Here is a 7360-nt window from a genome sequence, read left to right as displayed (position 1 = left end):
ATATATATATATAGATATAGATATATAGATATAGATATAGATAATAAATTTGTCTGTCAAAATTAGTAAAGCGAAAGTAAATAAAATAATCGATCGTTTCCGTTACAAGTTTCTGTGGATTTTTTAAGTCTAAATTTTTGGCTTTTTTCAGTAACTTACATCACACAAGAAACTCTTAATGATATAGACTTTATTACTGGATGTAGATATACATTTCGGGTCTTAATGACCCCTCTTCAGTACTTATTTTTATATAGATCTTATTTAAAAAAATAATTGTTTTAAATTACATCACACATACGTGTTTACAGAGAATATTTACAAACATTGTCTTACATTAGACGATAATTGAATACAAATTGATATTAAAATTGGGCAATTAATTGGATATTATAAAAACTTTTATAAATAAAATTCTAAATAATTAAGTAACGAAATCTGGCATGTTGGCTTGAATATGAGGGACATTGGTATTAAATTTTGGTGGTTAAAAGTCGAGGGGATGGAGAAATAAAGGGGGTCGTGTGTAGGGGAGACCGGGGCAACTTCGGCATGCGGGGCAAGTTTGTCAAGCGCTTTTTTTTAAAAACAAATTAAAAGGAGACTTTGGTTATAGGTTAGGCAGTTGAGTTTTATTGGTGGCTTGTTGAGTGTAGTGTTTTTATTGTTCTCCAACAAGCGTAGTTGAATTATCAAGCAAATTTTCATTTTCGTTCAATTCCATATAATATTTTTTTTCCATTTATATTGAATTGGCAGGTTTTGTTATAATTCCATGATAACGAAAGTTACTTTTCCTGTTAGAAGGATGTAACTTCAACTTATTCACGTGGCCAGATCGTGGCTTGGCATTCTGTTCTCAGGGTTGTACTTAATGTTTCGAAATCATGACTAGCGGGGTAAGATCGGCAACATAAAGCCACATTAGAAGCAAAGGATAAAAATCAAACAGATGATAAATGAAAACATGTTTGCATTTGTTATTCATGTATATATGTCTTTGAACTTGCATTTCGTTGTAATAATATTAAATGGGTGTTGGATTTGTATTTCTTTGTTTTAATAGTGAATTCCAACTTATACATTGTTAATAACATAATTTTATATACGTGCCTATCTTGCCCCATTACTGTTGCCCCTATACCAGGGGCAACTTTAATAAAAATAATTAAAATAATTACAACTTTACAAAAAGAGAGAAGTTGCCGATCTTGCCCCTATACCCGGGGCAACTTCGTCAATTTCTCTCTTCTTGTAAAGTTGTAATTATTTTAATTATTTTTATTTCCAAACTGATTTTAACCAGTTCTATAGTAAGGTAACATTCCAATAGACAATATGCAAAGCTTTTTTTTCAGTTTACAGCAGTATTTATTACACAAAATTTAAGTAAAGCTTAACATGCCGATCTTGCCCCGGTCTCCCCTATCTCTAGTAGAGTCACACTTAATGACGATTTTACTCGTTATTAGCATTTACAGATTTTTTTTTATAAAACTTATCTCCTACCATCAAGATTAAGCTTATTTCCATTTTATAATAATTAATAATATAAAAAGTTTTTCATAAAATCTCGTAACATATGGCGCTACATATATTTTTATTTATTATGATTAATAATATAAAAGTTATTTTTTAAATAAAACCTTATAACAGCCGGAAAAGTTACGTAACTCGTTGCTTGAATTTTATTATTATTATTAGTTTACTATGACTATAATCTATTAGTAGGACTTATTGCACCTCTGGTTGAAAAAAATGAGAGATTTCATTAGTCAATAGCAAGGGTCACCAAACTACGGCCAGCGAGGTCAATTCATCTGGCCCGTTGCCTCACTACGCCACAAATGAGCTATATATTGTTAATGAATGGAGTTTCTTCGCTAAAATACTTTTATTACCAGCTAGTAGATCGCGATACCCTTTTAAATTAATAAGTATAATTACACTATTTACAGTAGTATTATTTTTAAAAATGTTCCTTTACTTAGCATATTTTAATCTTCCCTAATCTGAGACTACTCGCACTATTATTTCATTATAAAAGTGTAAAATAATTATTATAGCTCCCTCGCTTTTATAATTGATGTAAATTTTTCGCTACATATGTATAAAATATTAATACTTTTATTGGTCATTTCTATACTATATTATATAGTTAAAACATAGGAATGTAATTGGTACTGTAAAAATGGAGAATTCTGTAAATTAAAATTTTGAACCCCTTCAGCTCATCACTTCTATTGTTCGTGCCAAATGTAGAAAATAACGTTGCAAGGGACCATCCTTTCTTCTCGTATTATGCGAAAAAGAAGTTGCATAATAGTTCTGGGAAATAGAAAACTTGTATTCAAGGAGTGTTTTTGATATCCGGACGTCTTTGCGATATCGTACAGTACTGTACATTATATTACTGTGGTCGGTAAGTTACTAAAGACTGTACACGGCCGTATAGTCTACTGTACTGTCCTGTAATAACCTACTGAAATTCGGTAAAAATTATGTATAGAGCCAATGGTAATAAATTACCGCTGATTTTCCATTTGTTATTTATTTGTCCTTCGTATATATTTAACAGTTAAGTTTTTCGTTTGCGTATTCGTAATTTATTGTTCTGTAATTTTCCGGTAATGCTAACAAATGTCATATGCGGCGGAGAAACATTAAATCGTCTTTCTGGTAACCTTCTTACTGAAAAACTAATCTAATTGCGGATCCATTTTTGTCGGTCTATAAATAGTTTGCTATTACTTTTTTAGTTTTGGTCTTATAACAATTAATTCCTAAGTAATGCACAAAATCGAAAGTTGGGTCTTTCCTTTCGGCAATCTCTAAGTTCTGCCGCCTGAGACGGTTGCTTCGTTGCCTCAGCTTTCGGCACGGCCCAAAATATATAGAAAATAGTGTTAAATCTATCTCGAGTTTTGAGGGAAAATATTTTCAAGATAATATATATAGCCTACTGTACTGAATTTTGGCTTCAACCATTTTGAATTTTTCTCAGAACTCATGAACAGAAATTCAATCTCTTTGTGCAGCATTATTTTCTGTATTTGGCACGAAAATAAAAGGGATGAACCAGAAAGGGTCAAAATTTCAATTTACAGAATTCATAATTTGTATCACGTACCCTTAATGTATAGAAACCTATAGTAAAAATATTGCGATTTATTTTTAATGCTGTCTGGTGCGTGGTTTTATTAATCAGTTAGTAGATATAACGGAAAATAAATTAACGAGTTAAAGTTAAATATAAAAAATTCTTGAAGTTTTTGAAATGATTTGGCAGCGTTATCTCTCTTTACATTGAATGGTTCGTTCGAAACACAATGTTTTGAAACTGTGTTCTTCAACGTAAAACTATTCAGTTTTTTAACTTCATAATATCAAATATTATATAATGAGAGATATTATAATATACATTGTTCACTATTTATTTTTGGAATTTTCCAAATAAAAAGCTACTTTCTGTATTCAATATTTTGTTTTAAAAACGTGGATTATTCGCACGGTCACACAACGTCTGCCTTTTAATTTGTAGAAGGTTCCGCTATGGCGTATTTTAATTGTTCTCGCACAAGAAAAGAAAAAAAAACCCAGCAACGAGTTGCTTAAATTTCACGGCAACATTTAGTTGCGCCATCTGTTATATATTTTATTTTTAAAATATTTTTATATTTTTAACTATTGTAAAATGGCAAAAAGCTTAATTTTGAGAGTAGGAATGAGTTTTATTAAAAATGCTAATAACGAATAAAACTGTCATTAAGTCCGATGCTACTGGGGATACACATGACCCTCTTTGTCTCTCCATCCTTACGATCTTTGATCACCAAAATTTAATAGCATCAATCTCCCCAATAAACAAATCTCTCTGCAAAATTTCAGAAATTTTCGACAAAATTCACGGGAGTTATTAAGCTTCAAACATACCCCATATACCATACACACACACATACACTAACATTCATACATGCATACAGTCTTTTATACAGAACATTCTCTGGCACTTTAGTACTCGCAGAGTGGAAAAGGGCCTAAAACCTCAAAAAAAAATTCATACATACAGAAAAACTTTCGTCTTTTTCATTTCTCGACCTTTCAAGGTGCCCTGAGTCCAAAAAAAGTAAAAATCTGGGAAGGGGGTCATAGTTTGACCGATCGCCATAATCTCCCTCTGTTATATATTTTTAATATTAATATACGTCCCTCTGTTATATACGTCTCAGTTTTTCTTGACATCACTTCTGTTAACGTCGTTATTCTTTTAATGTATGGCTTATTTCCATTATCGAGAAAACTATTCGTAATTTTCCTAAATGCCTAATAATAATAATAATAATAATAAAAGATGAGATTAATAATTCGCCATTAATGCTATCCTTTTACGTAATTTGTAGACTACGTATTGATTTCGTGTAAAGCCACGCGTGCGACAATACCATTAGATTTATTAGCATAGAAAAGTCTATTAATTACGATGGTAAAAATTTCATAAATTTCTAACATAAAAGCATTCTTTCCACAAAGGCGCATCAGTATATGTAATTAATTATTTTAATTTATATAATTAGAAAAGGTCAGGTCAAATTATTCCTTTTCTTCCTCCTTTAAAAAGATTCAAGATTCATTTATAAATAATAATAATTAATGGAAGCTCGATACAGATGTTTTTCTAAACTTTTAAAATGACAATGTTAAATGTCATCATTTTATGAATATTTTAAAGCCTACACCTACGACAGTATCATTAGATTGTATGGAGAGATTTGTATTATATAGTATAATAGTACATGATTTAAGTTAATATTGGATTAAACATATTATTTATAATAAATATTTTGTATAATAAATTTATATTTTACGTACCTTTTAATCCTTGTATCTTGTATCCTTGTATCTTGTATCCTCGTATCTTTTAATCCTTGTAAGCTTATCGTCTACTCCGTGATGATTTTTCTGTCTAAATTCCTCCGCGACGAGTAATAACACAATTTCTTAGAAACTACAATAAAAGTAATATATTAACCCCGAAGAAATTGTATTATTATTACAGCAATGACACGAGAATATTAAAAGATTAAGTAATAGTTTATAGAAAATTACGAAGAAAATTCCTCTTTGATTTATACAATAAACTAAAGAAGCGTGCATAAATATAATTAAATAAATTTCTGGCGAAGTAAATATTTATTATATTGATTATGTTAAAAGACACTTTCAAAATCTTTTGCTTAATCGATTTGCTTATTAAATCATGCAAGTTAGATTTAAGCGAGATAAGAGCGAAGGAAGCACGTTTATTTTGTGAATCACAGGACGATATATTCTTTCGTAAAGAGATTTACAAATTGATACGCAACGGAAAACCTCTTAAAGCTTTATTTAAATGAACCGTAAAGAGATTTTAACCTAATAATGCTGATTCTTGCGTGAATTACGAAGAGATTCTTATAAAACTGAATTTTATTTGGTAAAACAGAAATTATTTATCAGAATTTATTCATCTCCTAAAAGTGTTTCGTTAAGAAATTCTGAAAAGTCAGACGAAAAAAAAAGGCAACGGGATAGTGACGATGTATCCTTATTGCATTCCGTGTGCTCTTAAGCCAGTCCTGGCCATTTTGAAGATTTACGGTTTAAATATCGTAACAACCTGCGAAGAATCTTTTGGCAAATTCAAATATCTATACAATATTTACAACGTAATCATGGAGTTTATATTATGGTTAAACGTATTTTGGTACATTACAAATATGTTAACGGTTCATAAATATAATTACCATCTTCCGTGTTTGGAGTGGACGGAGCGATTCGAAGAAATCTTCTTGATTCATCTTCTCTACTTAACAATTTTTACCTTTTCTGCCTGTCTGTATTCAAATTTAAGACGGAAAAAAATAGAAGTTAACATACCGAAATCGGTCTGTAATGGAGAACGAAGATTTATTAACAATATTTTAAATGTTATGATAATTACTTGTATAACTATACAATGTCTGGGTTCTTTAACAATTTTCTTGGACCTCGTAACCAGTCCTTACCATTATATAGCAAAAACTAGTGGAGCTATACCCGCTCTCGTATGCACCATGTATCTTACGTCTATTAATATGTACATAAATGGATTAATTTTAATAGTTTTATTAGTTGTAGTTATATTTATATGCATACTGCGAATCAGAGCGCAAGAAATGTCAAAGAAGTTAACGCAATACAGCGAATTTGATGAAGATATCGAATATCGACTGGAGGAATTCTACGAGATTCATACAGAATTATTTGATTTTGTAATTTATATTAATCAAATTTTCGAAAATTTAGTTTTTATTTCGTATAATACTTGCATAATTGTTTTATGCGTGGGTTTAAACGTTGTATTTTTTCTTAAGAATCAATGGATCATGAGATTGATCATTGGTATTTTTTGCATTAGTCTCGCCATCGGTTGTCTTTTCTTTTCCTTTTCCATATCTTCGTGTTCTTCTTCTGTAAGTTTTAACGTTTTTATATTTAATTATTATTAATTAATTTCGATATTTGTTAATTTTTCGTACTTCCTATTACAGATGTATGATTCTTTTCAAGAAATTAGAAAATTACATAACGTCTACGTGGCCATACAAAGCAAGTGGAAGGTACGTAAAAACTATCAAAGTATTGTTAAAATACCGTATTTATTAGGTTACGAAGGTATATCACATAAAGCACCGCGTTTTTAAACGTTAAAAGGGCCTTCACTCCTATCGTATAGGTAGTAAGTTACAGATCTAACTCCTAGCTACACGTCTATAAGATGAAAAAGAATGTGTTTAATCTTAGTTTAGATTCGAACCCACGTCTTTCTAATTAGTTTGAACTCCTTAGCAGGGCATTCAGCACGTTAACGGGCGTGGATAATGTGGGTTCGGATCTCTTATTTTTAAGATTAATATAAACCAGTTAATACAGTATATTCATCATCATCATAGATGATAGACTTTATGAAGAGATTTTGTGCATTGCCATTCGGAATCAGCTGTGGAGGATTCTTTATTATAACTAGAATATTCCCAATTAAAGTAAGAATTAAAAAAAATTATTATTTTAGAAAGTAGCGAGTGTTTTTCATTAAAATACCCGAGCAACTATAAAATTTCATTGGAAAATGATAGTAATAAAGAAGGTTGTAAACTGATCTATTAAAAGTCATTTTGTATCCTCAAAGTACTTTTTACGATCTTTAGCTTATTCTTCTTTAAATAAAATATTAAAAAATATCTGTCTTTTTTGTATTTCTGAGACGAAAGGCCTCCATTAATTAAGTTTACTTTGATGCTTTCCTCTTAATTATACCCTACATGGCCTCGATTTATTGGGC

The sequence above is a fragment of the Centruroides sculpturatus genome, unplaced genomic scaffold, assembly GCF_000671375.1.
Source record: "Centruroides sculpturatus isolate CEXI.00-Female unplaced genomic scaffold, Cexi_2.0 scaffold2176, whole genome shotgun sequence".
Taxonomy (NCBI): Eukaryota; Metazoa; Arthropoda; class Arachnida; order Scorpiones; family Buthidae; genus Centruroides; species Centruroides sculpturatus.
This window is presented reverse-complemented; position numbering follows the sequence as displayed.